The following is a 13,788-nucleotide window of genomic DNA, read 5'->3' as shown; positions in this document are numbered from 1 at the left end:
GTCATGCCACCCGTTATTAGTGGAGCTGGGATTTGAACTCATGTTTCTCTGACTCAAAGCCACACACTCTTCACCTTGTGAAAGTTCCACCTCTCATAAATTAAATGGCTCACCCAGGGTTGTAAAAGAGAACACAGTCCATTGAGATGTTTCTTTTGTCAAAATATCTGTTAAAATGATTGTAACCCTGATGTTACACGCTCAGTGATGTGGTGTACCATGGGTAACACCTTATTTGTGGCCAAATTTATTGAGAAAAAAACCCCAGATATTCTGCAGCCTTTATTTATTTTTTAAAACAGCTCTACTTATGTTTTCCTCAATTGCTGTGTCAAGTTCTAAAAAAACATACTTTAAAAACATGTTGAAACTGGTTGGGATTTAAAAGTGATAGAGGTAGCACAAGGACTTATTAAATGTCTACTGTGTACTAGGCAATGTGCCAATCACTTTACTTGTCTTGTCTTATTCTTATCAATCCATGCTAATGGATTAAGTAAAATTAACCCAATTATCAGGTAAGGAATCTGAGACCCAGAGAAGTTAAATAACCCACATCCAAGATCAAATTTCTAGTAACTGGAAACGTCTGCAATTGTGTTAATGCATATATAATTCCAAACACTTTATACCACTGTCAGTATCACTCAGTGATGGAACTTAGATTATCTGTATTTGAATTTCCACCTCAAGTGAAACTGATACGAAGATCATGCTATAAACCATTACATATTAAGCCTATATTCATTAAACACAAAAACAATATTCTAAAGGACCTCACAAACCTAGCAGAAGAGATAGGAAGGATTACACATGTATACACAAAAACAATTTTACAAGGTCAAAGTGACTAGTGCTGTAATAATAATATAGATACCATGATAGTGCTTTATTTATTCTAACTCAGGTTGTTGAAATATAAATGCTGGAAAGAATGATGCAAAATAAATCACAGTGAAATATGAATTTATTCTGTTTTGTGTTCTTAACAGTTTTATTTAACCTATGCATTTCTGTTCTTTTAAAAACTACTTTATGAAGTTATGTTTTAGGTGGAAGGCCAAAGGTTGGATGAAAACTGACATTCTACATGTAAGCCATATTGACACAAGCATGAAATATGCAGAATTTTTTAATATTTATTGGGATTTCAGGGCCATAGAACATCCTCTTCTGGGAGCACTGGGGATATATTGAAGAGCAAAAAAAATAAAACAATAACAAGTGAACATGATTAGATGACATGTGAGGAAAAAAGAGGTCCTATCAAGGTTAGAACAGCCGGTTAAATAAATTCTTTTTCTCTAGTGTTGCAACATGCACAAGCATTTTTTTTTGAAAAAGTGATTAAAGAATTTAATTAAGGGAGCTTGTTAAATTTATTTTGGCTTAGAAATGTTAAGTAGAACTTTGAGACATCGGGATATGCCAGATAACCATCAGATTCATAGGAACAAGAATTAGAAGGAGGAGAAAAAGGAAGAAGAAGTGGAAGAGGAGGAGGGGGGGAGAAGAAGGAGGAGGAAGGTGAGGAAAAGAGAGACAAAAATAAGAGTGCCAAGAAACAGTCATTCATTTGGACATTTTCATATCAGTATGATCAAAGATACGCGATAGTTCAGGAAGAAGAAAAAGAAATGTATGGAAGTCATTTTTAATGGAATATTACTCATGTTAATAATGAATATAAGTGAAGTGATTACCATCTGTTTCCAAAGGGCATCTATGTTCTTTTGGAAAATATAATCAATAATAACATTTCTTATTCCCTGGAATATATCTTTGTCTTAAAGAGAAAAATATGCTATTTAATGACTTTCATATTAAATTTTAGATACATATTTCCTCACATATTTGGCATCAATATTTTTATATACCTACTACTCTCTTGCTCTAAGATACATATGTATATGTAGGATATATATATGCATCTATATGTGTCTTACATATATATATATAGAGAGAGAAAGACAGAGAGACAGAAAGAGAGACAGAAAGAGTTATAATAACTATTTTCTCTTACATTTGCAATGGTAAGCAGCAGGTGAATTATGCTTATATCAGTCCATGCACCAGCTAGTCTCACATTAATACTAACTTTTCCATGCTGGTTATAACATGAATGCATTAACACTAAGGATGGCATATTACCATACTGTTAAAATATATTGCTATCCATACCAGCAGTTCACCAACAAACCACCTTTTTTGAAAATTCTTCAATTAATCTCTGGAGAGATTAATATTTAGTGATACAAATTGGGTCGAATGTTGAGTAATTTATGTTTTTTTCTTCCATCTTTGTGTGCCAATTTTTACAACAGCTATATTTATAAGAATCTATTTTATATTGAGATTTGCATTTCTTATGATTGTTAAAACTACAACAAATGGTCAAAATGTGATCAAATTACTGTTGTTGTATTATACTCAAAGACTGTCTACTATTATCAATTTTCCTAACTAAGACACTAGACATAAATTTCAGTCTCTCTCTCATCTCCCCATCTTTTTTTTTTTTGGTGAGGAAGATTGGCCCTGAGCTAACATCTGTTGCCAATCTTCCTCTTTTTGCTTGAGGAAGATTGTCACTGAGCTAACGTCTGTGCCAATCTTCCTCTATTTTATGGGGGATGACACCACAGCATGGCTTGAGCAGTGGTGCTAGGTCTGAGCCAGGGATCCAAACACAGGGCCGCCAATGCAGAGCGCCCAAACTTAGCCCTTATGCCACCAGGCTAACCCCTCACCTCCCCATCTCTTAATTAAGTGTGTGGCCAAGGCAGAATTCAGACCTAGCTATCTGTTTCCAGAATCCATGTTCTTAATAATATATTGGGTTTTTTCTCCCTATATGTTACACATTAAGCATAACTGTGTATATTTACCAGTATTAGCCAGTGACATGTAACCTTGCAAATGGAGAAAGTGTACAAGCTACTTTATAAGTGAGGTTCTGTTGGTCAAATAGAACCACACTCCACAGCTATACTTTTTGACAAATTTGTCAATGATTACATTTCTAGCTCATGTGTGAAAGTTCTGTCTCTAAATAAGCATCAAAATTTTTTCAAAATCCCTTCACCTCTTACTTTAGCCTTATTTTCCTTGGGCTGCTTTTATTATGATTCCCCTAATTTTGTTTAGGACCACTTCAGTAACACCTGTGATTTTTGGCAATCTTCTATATTCTCTTAAAGTGTTAATTTCTTTTTGCTGCTTCCTTCCATTCTGGTGCCTTAGGCTGCCTGGGTTGAGAACTGCTTGTTCCAATCTTATAGATTACAGAAACCTACTCTTGTTCTGGCCAATCTGTGCTCCTCCCGCACCACTTCAAAGTAGTGGTGATTACTGAGAGATGCAACAAGAGAAGAATTCTCAATTCCAGAAATTAAACGTAAAAAGTAAATACTTCAGGGAAGAACTCTATATTAAGTGCAAGAGAAACCATGATTCCATACTCAGGTGGAGCACCATGTAGCCTAAGATAATATGTGTTTATACATGCTATATAAATATATATTCATATTAATATTCAATACATCTGTTGGATATCTATGCTGTGTAGAAAATGTTTCAGGAGCTTCAAAGATAGAAACAAGTTAGATACTCAATACAATGAATCTGATGGGAAAAGTGAAAATTTAGACATCTAATACAAAAAGAAAACAAATGTGAAGATGTGGAAGACTGTTGATTTTGATTTGAATATACAAGTGGCAAGTCTTAAGCTTCCAAACAAGAAAATGGGCTATTTACAATTCTGAGATGACACTAAATCACAGCCTAGCAACTAATTAGTTAGTGAAATACCCCAATAAAACCGGAGACTATTGAGTAGGCTAGATAGTACTGCTGTGCAGGAGAACTGGATAGAAGAGGGTTTTCCAGTAATATTCCACTCTTAAAATTGTTTTTTCTTTGTTCTTCAAATGATATAAAATATGCCCATAATATTTAAATAATCAACATTAATGAAATAGAAACTAATTGAAATGTACTGGTTTTCCAAAGCTTGCACAAAAATTTTAGCTAATTTCTCTTAATCCTAAAAATACTTTGAAAACAATCTTTTCCATAGACAAGTTCAAATATCAATTCCAAATAACTGTGTAAATATGTGTGCGAAGATAAAGACATATAGCCTATAGTGCCTTCCTGAAATCGTGAGCATTTACTGTCTTACATAAACAGGTCTCTAATTTCCTGTTAAGATAATTTTAAAATATAACCAAGAGTGTTGACTGCTTAGAAACCTATCATGTAAAACGTATATAGCACCAACATATTTAGAGTAAGAAAATTATGTTAATTTTAAAAATAGCATATGTAAACTTGATCAAATTCAAAAGAAAATAGGTACAGCTATTTGGTAAATAATTCTTAGTTTCAAAGGTGTTGTGAGTAATTTTTTACTAGAATTCCTTTAAGCAAACTGTTCGGAAAATATAAACAAATGATGAAAGATCATATTTGTTAACTATAAGTTCGAAAATTGATCAAGACTTAATAGTAAAAGTTTTCAATGAAATTATTCATGGTTTTAATGATTCTATATTTTTAAGCAAATTTTCATTTGCTCTTATTTAAACAATAAAATGTGGTGGTATCTTGTGATTTCTGAAAATTCATGTTGCTTTCTTTTATTCTGTATTTTATCTTTATTTTTCTCACTTCAATCTGGTTAAGAAGCTTAGTCCTTTTACCTGTTATTTCTCCCCCACCCCCAAAGTCAGCTATGTCAAGCATTACATTAGTTTACTTGTGGGGAATATTTTTTACCTGGGAATGCTACTACATTTTTTGTGCTATATCTCAAATGCTATATCACAAAATGTTAAACTAAGATTTAAGAGGACTGAAACAGTTTCATTCATTCTTTTCTCACTAAAAATAGCAATTTGCTAGTAAAAGTAGTTCAAGAATGCAAAGACGTTGCATAAATATTAAATTTTAGAGTTTATTTCTAAAATTAATTTTAAATTATAAAATTTATTAATTAACTAATAAAACTAATTAATTAAATATATTCAGTTGATTTTTTAAAATTCTAATTTTATGTATTCCATAAAGCATACCTCAGACACTACCTTAATCTGGGGAAACTCTCTGTTTTAACAATCAAGGGAAGTTACGAGGCTTGCCTTGGGCTCCCTCAAGATGAGTAGATCTCCACATCCACTTGCCAGAATGTTAAAAGTTTATATAGAGAACTTAACTGGGTTCAGTCATGTATTCAGTCCAGATGGCCTCAGCAATACCTCACTCTGCTAAGGCTGTGTCCTTGACGCAACTCCTAGTGTGGGAATGGTGGGTAGACCATACATTTTAAGGACGTGGGAGGAGGTCAGGACAGGACCCTCAGATTGCCTCTGATTGCAACTGGCAGTCATATCCTTTTGATAACCTCCTCCGACACTGTTTTAAAAACGTGAAACAAAATATGCTGGTTTTTACTAGGTGGACAAGAAGTCCTGGATATTCCAGAGAGGAGGCACAGATGTACAAAAGCTTGGAAGATACAACCCACTTAGACAACTACCAGTACTTGAGTTTTATGGAGTTTGGTAATGGCAAGTGATAAAATAACACAGAAAAGGTACTCTGAACTTAGATTACAAAAGACTTTTTAAAGACATGATTGAGTGTTGAATATTTTTCAATAAGAGGCTAGAATAATTGAAGAATTTTAAGTGGAATAATAACTATGATTTTATTTGTCTTTTACAAACATTATTTTGATGTTCGTTTGGAGGACATAATTGCCAGAGGTGTGCAGAAAGGAGAAGCTGAGATCAGAGATACAGATTTTGGAATACAGATAGCAGAGATTACTCTGTACTTAAGAGATTTACTTCTACACACCCCTTCTGTCGGAAGTACTCCTCAACACAGTCTTCTTTGAATTTCTTGGAAAGAGCTAGTGGGCGTTATTTGTGCCATATGAGTCCCCTGCCACATATAGGTTGATTTTAGGGAACATTGATTCTAGCAAACTGGTTATACTTCTGGGGTAGGAAAATGAAAAGAGATACTGGAAAAAAGACATCACATGGACTACAGAAGAGATTAAAAAAAGATGGAGAAATGGAATTCCTTTACATGCTAGTGTCTTCCCAGTTCTTAGAGTCCAAAACATATTTAGATTCCATGACATAGTGTTATCTTCCTAACATTTATTAAGCTATAAGCCAGATATTTTTTAGAACCTATTATATACAAATTTCTGATTTCACATGGGAGGAAACAAAAGCTAAGACAGTATAGACACTGTGACAAATTTTCCAGAGCAAATAAATAGGAACCAGGATTTAGAAAATTTCGCTCCTCTGCCCATATTTAAACTTATTGGCCTATGCTTCCTCTCACTCTCACAAAATCAGTTTTCCTTCTATTGAACTAGCTAGTATATTACCTTAAAATCAAATAATTTTGATTAAAACAGAAAAAATTGTGAGAAGAATGAAAAAAGAAGTGAATAAGAATGTAACCCTGGATAATCTCAATTTTCTGGTTGTGAATGGCAGAGTGATTTCCTGAAAAGGAGAGAACTGAAAGACGTCTGATAGATAAAGCAAGGGAGGATATAAGGAAGGCGCAGGTCATATTCAGTACTTCCATGAATTAGGGAGATGACATGGCAGCTGTTTTCCAGACTATATATTTGGCTTTGAGTTGTAACATTATAGAGTATTCCACTTTAATACAAAAAAGGAGAAAAGTATTTCTTACTTGATCAAGGGCTTGGGCTATGTGGTAGGCCATCTTTATTTTAATGAAAGCACATAATATTTGAAAAGAGGGCAGGCCCACAGAGAATTATCACCAGGGCTTTTGCCAAAAGTTCCGGTGCAGGAGAATTGTGGTCATGACCCTGATCTCCTTATTTTAACTATGAATTCATGTCTACACCTCTTCCTTCCTCCTCCTTGTCATCCTTGGAATGTTCCTTCCTAGTATTGTCACCCTCTATTCTCTCATTGAAACAAGTCAAATGAAACAAAGTTCCATTCAGTTTTCTTGGTTTCCTAGTCATGAAACTATCTGAAAGGTTATCAATCTTTTCCCGAATCCCTGGCTTTTCAGCTGACACGTTTAATCAACAATGCCTACTGCTTTGTGAATGACAGCTTCAAATTCTCCAAAGGAAAGACGTCTCTCCACTCAGTGCATCCCAATGTAGCACATGTTCACCGAGCTAATCTTGCCTATTACAGTGAATTCTTTAGGTTACTAAGCTCATAATTAAAAGTCTTCACTAATGACATGGTAATTGTTTTAATGGATTTCCAATGAAGTGTGAAGTTCCCTGCTGATATGTCAACAAAATATGAAGCATTGTGAGAAAATGATGTAAAGCTTCATAGAATTCAGAGTTAGAGGAGACCTAAAATTATCTAGGGTAACCTTTTCATATTAGAAAAGAGGAAACCAGCCCCAGAGAAGTGAAGTGTGTTCCTGAAGGTCATTACACTGAGTGGAAACAGTAAGCGTCCTGACTCTTAGTACAGTGATTTATTTCCATTTCACTGCTTATTAATTTCAACCTGCTTTTTATTTATATTGTCCATGTGTCAAGAAACACTGGTCTTCATGTTTTCCATTTTATCAATGGAAATATTTATTTTGTCAATAAAAGGGTACATATGAAAACAATTTTTTTTTTTAAGATTTTATTTTTTCCTTTTTCTCCCCAAAGCCCCCCAGTACATAGTTGTATATTCTTCGTTGTGGGTCCTTTTAGTTGTAGCATGTGGGACGCTGCCTCAGCGTGATTTGATGAGCAGTGCCATGTCCGTGCCCAGGATTCGAACCAACGAAACACTGGGCCGCCTGCAGCGGAGTGCACAGACCCAACCACTCGGCCACGGGGCCAGCCCCTGAAAACAATTTTTATCACGTTAGTTTTATGGGAAGATTGCAAAGGTGACTTTGGGGATAAAAATCTACAGAGAATTTCATAGTTGGGTGCCTCCAGAATAAATATCTTGAGAAGTTAATAAACCAAGAGAGTTCTGAGGAAATCTTAGAGTAATCTCATAATTAAAAGTATGGTATATGAAGTAACTAAAATGTGTTTATATTTGTACAATATTAAAATGTTAAAAAATATTTCTAGTTATCTGAGTCTTACAAGTGTGAAAGGAGATAGAATAGATATCAGAACATTTCTGAGGAGTAAACTGAGAAAAAGTTAAGGAACTTATGCAGCAAAAGCAAAACCTGAATTCCTTACTCCAAGTATGAGCCTTGCAAAAGACATAGGTTGCAGGCATTTTGCAGAACCCATTTAAGACCAAGCTTCAGTGCATAATCATTACTAAAGGAATGAGAGAGAATTTCTTCAGTGTAAAATCATATTGTATTTTTTAGAAATATAGGCAAAGACTATGAGAGTTTTTTCTTTTATTTTGCTTTGTCCTAAGTCACCAAAAAATATCGTCCATTATTGATTCAGAAATGCTCCCATAACATGAGATAGTTTGAATAGTCCTTATAAGCCTTTCGGAGGTTCAAAGTTATAAATTCGAGTTAAACGTCAAGCATTCTTTTATTTCCAAAGTAGGTTAAAACATATATTCTCAAGGAATTTACAGATACTTGTCAATTTCCCAAAATATTTAAAAAGTAATTGGTAGCAACTCTAAGAGCCCCAAAGAATTAAAATTGATAAGCATGTTAGTTCTATTAACCGAGACTGACTTTCATTTTAAGACAGAGATAATATTCTTCTTACCTATTTTCATTTAAGAAGCATTCTAAGAATGATAATCATTTAAAAGAAAATTTTTGCCAAGTAAGGCACCATTTAAATGTAAAATATTCTTGTTATCACTGTGTCAGTACCCTAGCTCATGTATAGTGTAAGCAATGTTACTGCTTCCTCACTTATATCTAGCTTTCGATGGTGTCTCATGCTGTTAAGCTGTTAGACTGTTTCATTTTCCCACTTGATGAGGGAAAGTGATGTTAATTTTAATTGGATTGCTGTATTTCATTACTTTGTTAATTCCACTCTTTATATTCCTTTTCGGATAGATTTCATCAGAAATCAGCTCCAAAAGAGAGTTTATAGTGGAGATTCTTCTATAGTTAGCCAAAATGTAATATTCACTTATATGCTCAGAGTCTGTTGAAATCCTTCCCTGAAAGCAAAGAATTGTATTATATTTGACTTCATTACACAACCTAACAGAGTAGAATTCTTTCACAAGACAAAAATCCAGTGCCCTTCCTTTCCCCTCTATGTACCCTCTTCCTTTTGTCACTGATGGCCCCCAAATGACAAGAAGCACCATGCTACATTCTGGCTAGCTATCTGTGTTTAAAAAAAAAAAGTAGTAAAACATGAAATACAATTCAGATGTTAAATAGCTACGTAACATGGGTGTATCGTATCACTATGTAGTGTCACTCAAATTCTGCGGCCTGGACCTTCGTCTTCTACAACACTATAACTCTTCTCAATGACAGGCACATTGTCCCGTGACATTATGAGTATACTTAGTACGCAGAATAGCTGAAATAGAGATCAACAAACCTGGTGAGTATGCGTACATGCCACTTTGGCTGGATGATCCACAGGTATTTGCAGTAGCCCCATTCACCCCTCCCCCAAACAGATGCACGCACACGTGCACGCACACACACATACACACACAGAAGGCTCTTCAATATGATGTCCGACATTTATTTGTGGAGTAATGTTCTGCTCCTAGATTTTGGTTCAGCTGAAGTATGGCTGCCTGGATCTGCTGACAGAACACACTGGGTTGTGATGACTCTGCTCCTTCATTCCTGGGCACCAAAGGTCCTTGTAAGCCTAGGGTTGACGTTCCTAAAATAATCAAAACCCTTTTTAAAACACATAAAAATAAATCTCATCAACACACCATGGTTTTCATAAACAATGAAAAAATTTTTCATAACTTTTTCACTGTTGTTCAGAAACTTCTTCATAAATAATAAAATCTTGAAATTCTCAAATATCTTTTCCTAAAACTTTTTCTCTGATCCAAAACTCCAGCATGTATACTGAAGTCCAGAGGAGAGGATAGTGATTGTGGTATATTGCAAAAACGATTGCAATTCTTTGGAGTTTATGCCTGAGGTCTATTTCTCCTCCCCTGGAATCTGAATTGGCCTTGGGTTCCGCTTTGGTTGATAGCAGTGTGGTAGAATTGCTGTTGTATCAGTTCTAAATCTAAGCCTCAAGAGGATTTGTACACTTCTGCTTTCACTCTTGACAGTCTAAGAGTGTCAGGTGAAGAATAGGCTAGCCTGCTGGAGGATCGTAGATGCAACTTGCAGCTGACCCATAGCTTACCTCAGCTTCGTGAGTGAGCCCAGCCAAGATCAGCCAATCTAGCCTGGTTCAGCAAAACATCCAGCTGAGCCCAGCCTCATTCCCCAAGCCATAGAATAGAAAACTAAAGTATGGTTATTGTTTTATGGCAACAAATTTTGGGTGAACTCTTTTAGAATAAAATGTAATGGATATAATACCTAAGTCCAGCATTCCTGAAGCAGCCATGGTATAAATAGGCCTCTCAAAGATCTCTAATGTAAGTGAAGCACAAGATGAAAATTGCTCCCTCTTCCATGCCAAAGAACATAAGAATAAGTGATGGGTACTTTCTTTCAGAAGTAATCTTTTTTAATAGAAATTTGCATAAATAATAACATTTTCAAAAATTAAAAAAATCAACTTAGAATTTACTGGCCACAAATCAACACTAACATCTCAAAGATTTCTGAGAGCTTAATCAATTTAATTTCATGGAGATATAACATTGAACAATGTTACAAAGGAAAAGCCTTCACTATTAGATGGAAATTTGGTGAGTTGACAGTACACAGCAAAATACGAAGTTCAAGGACTTCATACCAATGTACAAAAGAAAGTCTGAAAAGAATCTGTTGACAGTATAAGAGAAATTTGGGTGGGCAGACCATTATTATAAAACGTAGAAACTATCTAGGATGATAGTTTAAGAACTCCACTTGCACCAATAATGTCATGGATTATTGAACAATGACAAGTCTTCAAAGCTCAGGTTTTATACTTCCTTTGAACAATGCTCTCTCAATGAATCTAACTTCTTGGTGGGAAATGCCAGTAATTGCTTGAGTCTTTTGTAGTACCTGACCATCAATTGGCAAAGCTTTCCTACTAAAGTGAGGACCAAGAAAAATAAAAATTCTTAGCATTAGAATATTGTAGTGGTTGGTTTTCATTCATTTTGATAAAATTCTTCCAGAAAATGTGCCCAATTCAGCAGCTGACTTTATAGGTGGGGTGAGCGGTAGAGGAGAAAAGTAGTCCAAGTTGTTATTTAAGTATCTCAAATGAAAGAGCATCATAAAATACTGTAAATGTCCAACCATTCAGTTTGTAAATTTATAACAAAACTTTCCTGAAAAAAAATCTGTTTTTGCCATTAAATGTAATGTCATTGATCAACATGATTATATTTGAATGGCATAAGGATTATTTTGGGCTGCTTACTTCTAAAAACTGCAGACATCAGAGAAACTTTGAAAAGTAGAATTTGATCCTTTGTAAGGAGACATTTGCATTTGTAAAGGAAATTTCCATCTCTAAAGGTGTCTCCCTCTCTGTACCAGAAAGAAGGGGGGGTGACCTTATCTCTAGAAACTCTTATCAATGCAGAAGGCAAGGACTTAAATCTGCATAATAAACTTACTGTTGTTTACTGTGCTTTTCTGGTAATTTCCCATAGCTGACTTCCCCCACCCCCAACATCCTCCTTTGTCTTTAGCTGAGGATGGTATTTAAGGGGAGAGTTTCCAACATTTTGATGAGTTACTCAGTTTTTCTGGGTCTCTCCCATGTATACTTGTTACAAAGCTTTGTTTAATTTTTCTCCTATTATTCTATTATGTCTCCTGTGAATTTAATTTGTACCCCAGCCAGCAGAAGGACCTAGAGTGGGTAGAGGAAATGTCTTCCTCCCCTATGGTGGGGATGGGAAGAATATGGGAAATCTCTTCTGCTCATTTTGCAATAAATCTTATACTGTTCTAAAAACAAATAGAAAGAAATGAAAAGGAAAACAACCAAAAAACCCCTCTCAACTTCTGTTTGATGTTCTACAATTCCTGTTTCCTACCTAATCCAACCTAAGAGTGGCCCCATTCTCTGGCACCATCCTAATCTTGGTTATTTAAATAAGCAACGAGGCAAACAATTAACTATTCAGAAGAAACATAAAACCTGAAACTGTCCTTTCACTTCATGTCAAAACAGTTATTAAAACAAACAAATAAATCAGTCCTTCTTCTAAGAGATTCGTTCACTTGTTTTATGTCTTTTCTCCTTCTCCTCTATCTCCTATGGCTCCTTCTTTCCTTCCTTCTCTATCTAAGAAGTTATGGATCCCGATGCCAAGGAAGGTCTAATAATGGACTAAGGGATTGGGGAAATAATATTGGTAGAGTTTGAAAACTTGGATAATTTCTTTATCTTATTAACAGTACTTTGGTAGACAGCCATTTGTTTCTTCTGACAGAATTATTAACAATAGTTGAGCAGATTTAAAGAGATATTGATAATTTGTAAGCATCATTGTGTTTGTTGTAATATATAAAATATATTGTTTTATGACATGATTGGATAATTTCCTTTTCATCTTATAAAAATAAAAAAAAATATCCATTTTTTTCTCCAAGAGTGAGGCTTTTTTTGAGAGGAAGGGAATCTTTTGGGGCTGATAAAAAGGAGGTATTTGAGAACATTCACAAAGGACAGCATCCTCTTCCTTACCTCTTCTATTAGAAAGGAGGTTTCAAATCAAAATATGGCAATCTGAGCTGGTTCACTGGATCTTTTACCGGTTTTGCTGAGTAACAAAGAGAAAGAAATTTTTAATAAGCCCTGTACTTTCTCTTGTAATTCAGCCAGGCTCTTCATGGGGGAAGAACAGATCCAAATTCATCTCAAGAAAATAGTAATGGGAAAGGTGTGTATTGTTTCTAACTGACAAAACTAGAACCATAGGAAAAAGAGAAAGATCATTAATTCAGTATGGGTTAATTGAATCACTAAAGAAAAAATGTGTGTCACTGAAGCTGTACTTATTTCACAAAAGGAATAACTTTCACTAGTACAAAGACCGAATAAGAATTGGGTCACTTGCATTAGATCTCATGCTTGGAAGTGCTTATTCTCTTTTGAGTCCAAGAAGTTTGAAAAGAAAACGTGCATAGTCATGTGGCCCAAACCTGAGGAACTGCTCAAAGCAACAGGAAACAAGGAAAGTCAAGAGGTGAAACTTCTTCCAATGGGTAGAGTTAGATGTTTTTCAAGAGAGCTTGTGAGATAAAGGTGCTGAAAGACTTGAAAAGGTGACTCTCCGTGGGTGGGGAGATACCAGAGAAGAAAGACAAAGATCAAGATTGTGACACCCATTGAGAATTCTGTCATTACAAAGACTGGAGATCTCCTTTTATTCTGCAACACATTGGAACTGTGGACATTATCAATGTCTTTAGGCATTGTTCCTAATGCATACTTTTGTGATGGCCTTGACCTTTCTATAAATAACTTCGTATTTATAATATATATTCAACCTAATCTGGAGCATAAATTAACATAAAACTTGTTGGGACAAGATGAGGGAGGTGAGCTAATAACTCTAATATCCAGGAAATCTTTGTTGGAAAGGAGAGAAATAGAAAAACCTTGCCTCTTTTCATCGAATATAACTTGGCATTTCCCAATGTCATTTAGAGTGACAGAAGACTTGGTGTCTGGGAGACTATAGT

This window comes from Equus asinus, chromosome 3 (genome assembly GCF_041296235.1).
Source record: "Equus asinus isolate D_3611 breed Donkey chromosome 3, EquAss-T2T_v2, whole genome shotgun sequence".
Taxonomy (NCBI): Eukaryota; Metazoa; Chordata; class Mammalia; order Perissodactyla; family Equidae; genus Equus; species Equus asinus.
The sequence above is the reverse complement of the archived record's forward strand: the minus strand, read 5'-3'. Positions refer to the sequence as shown.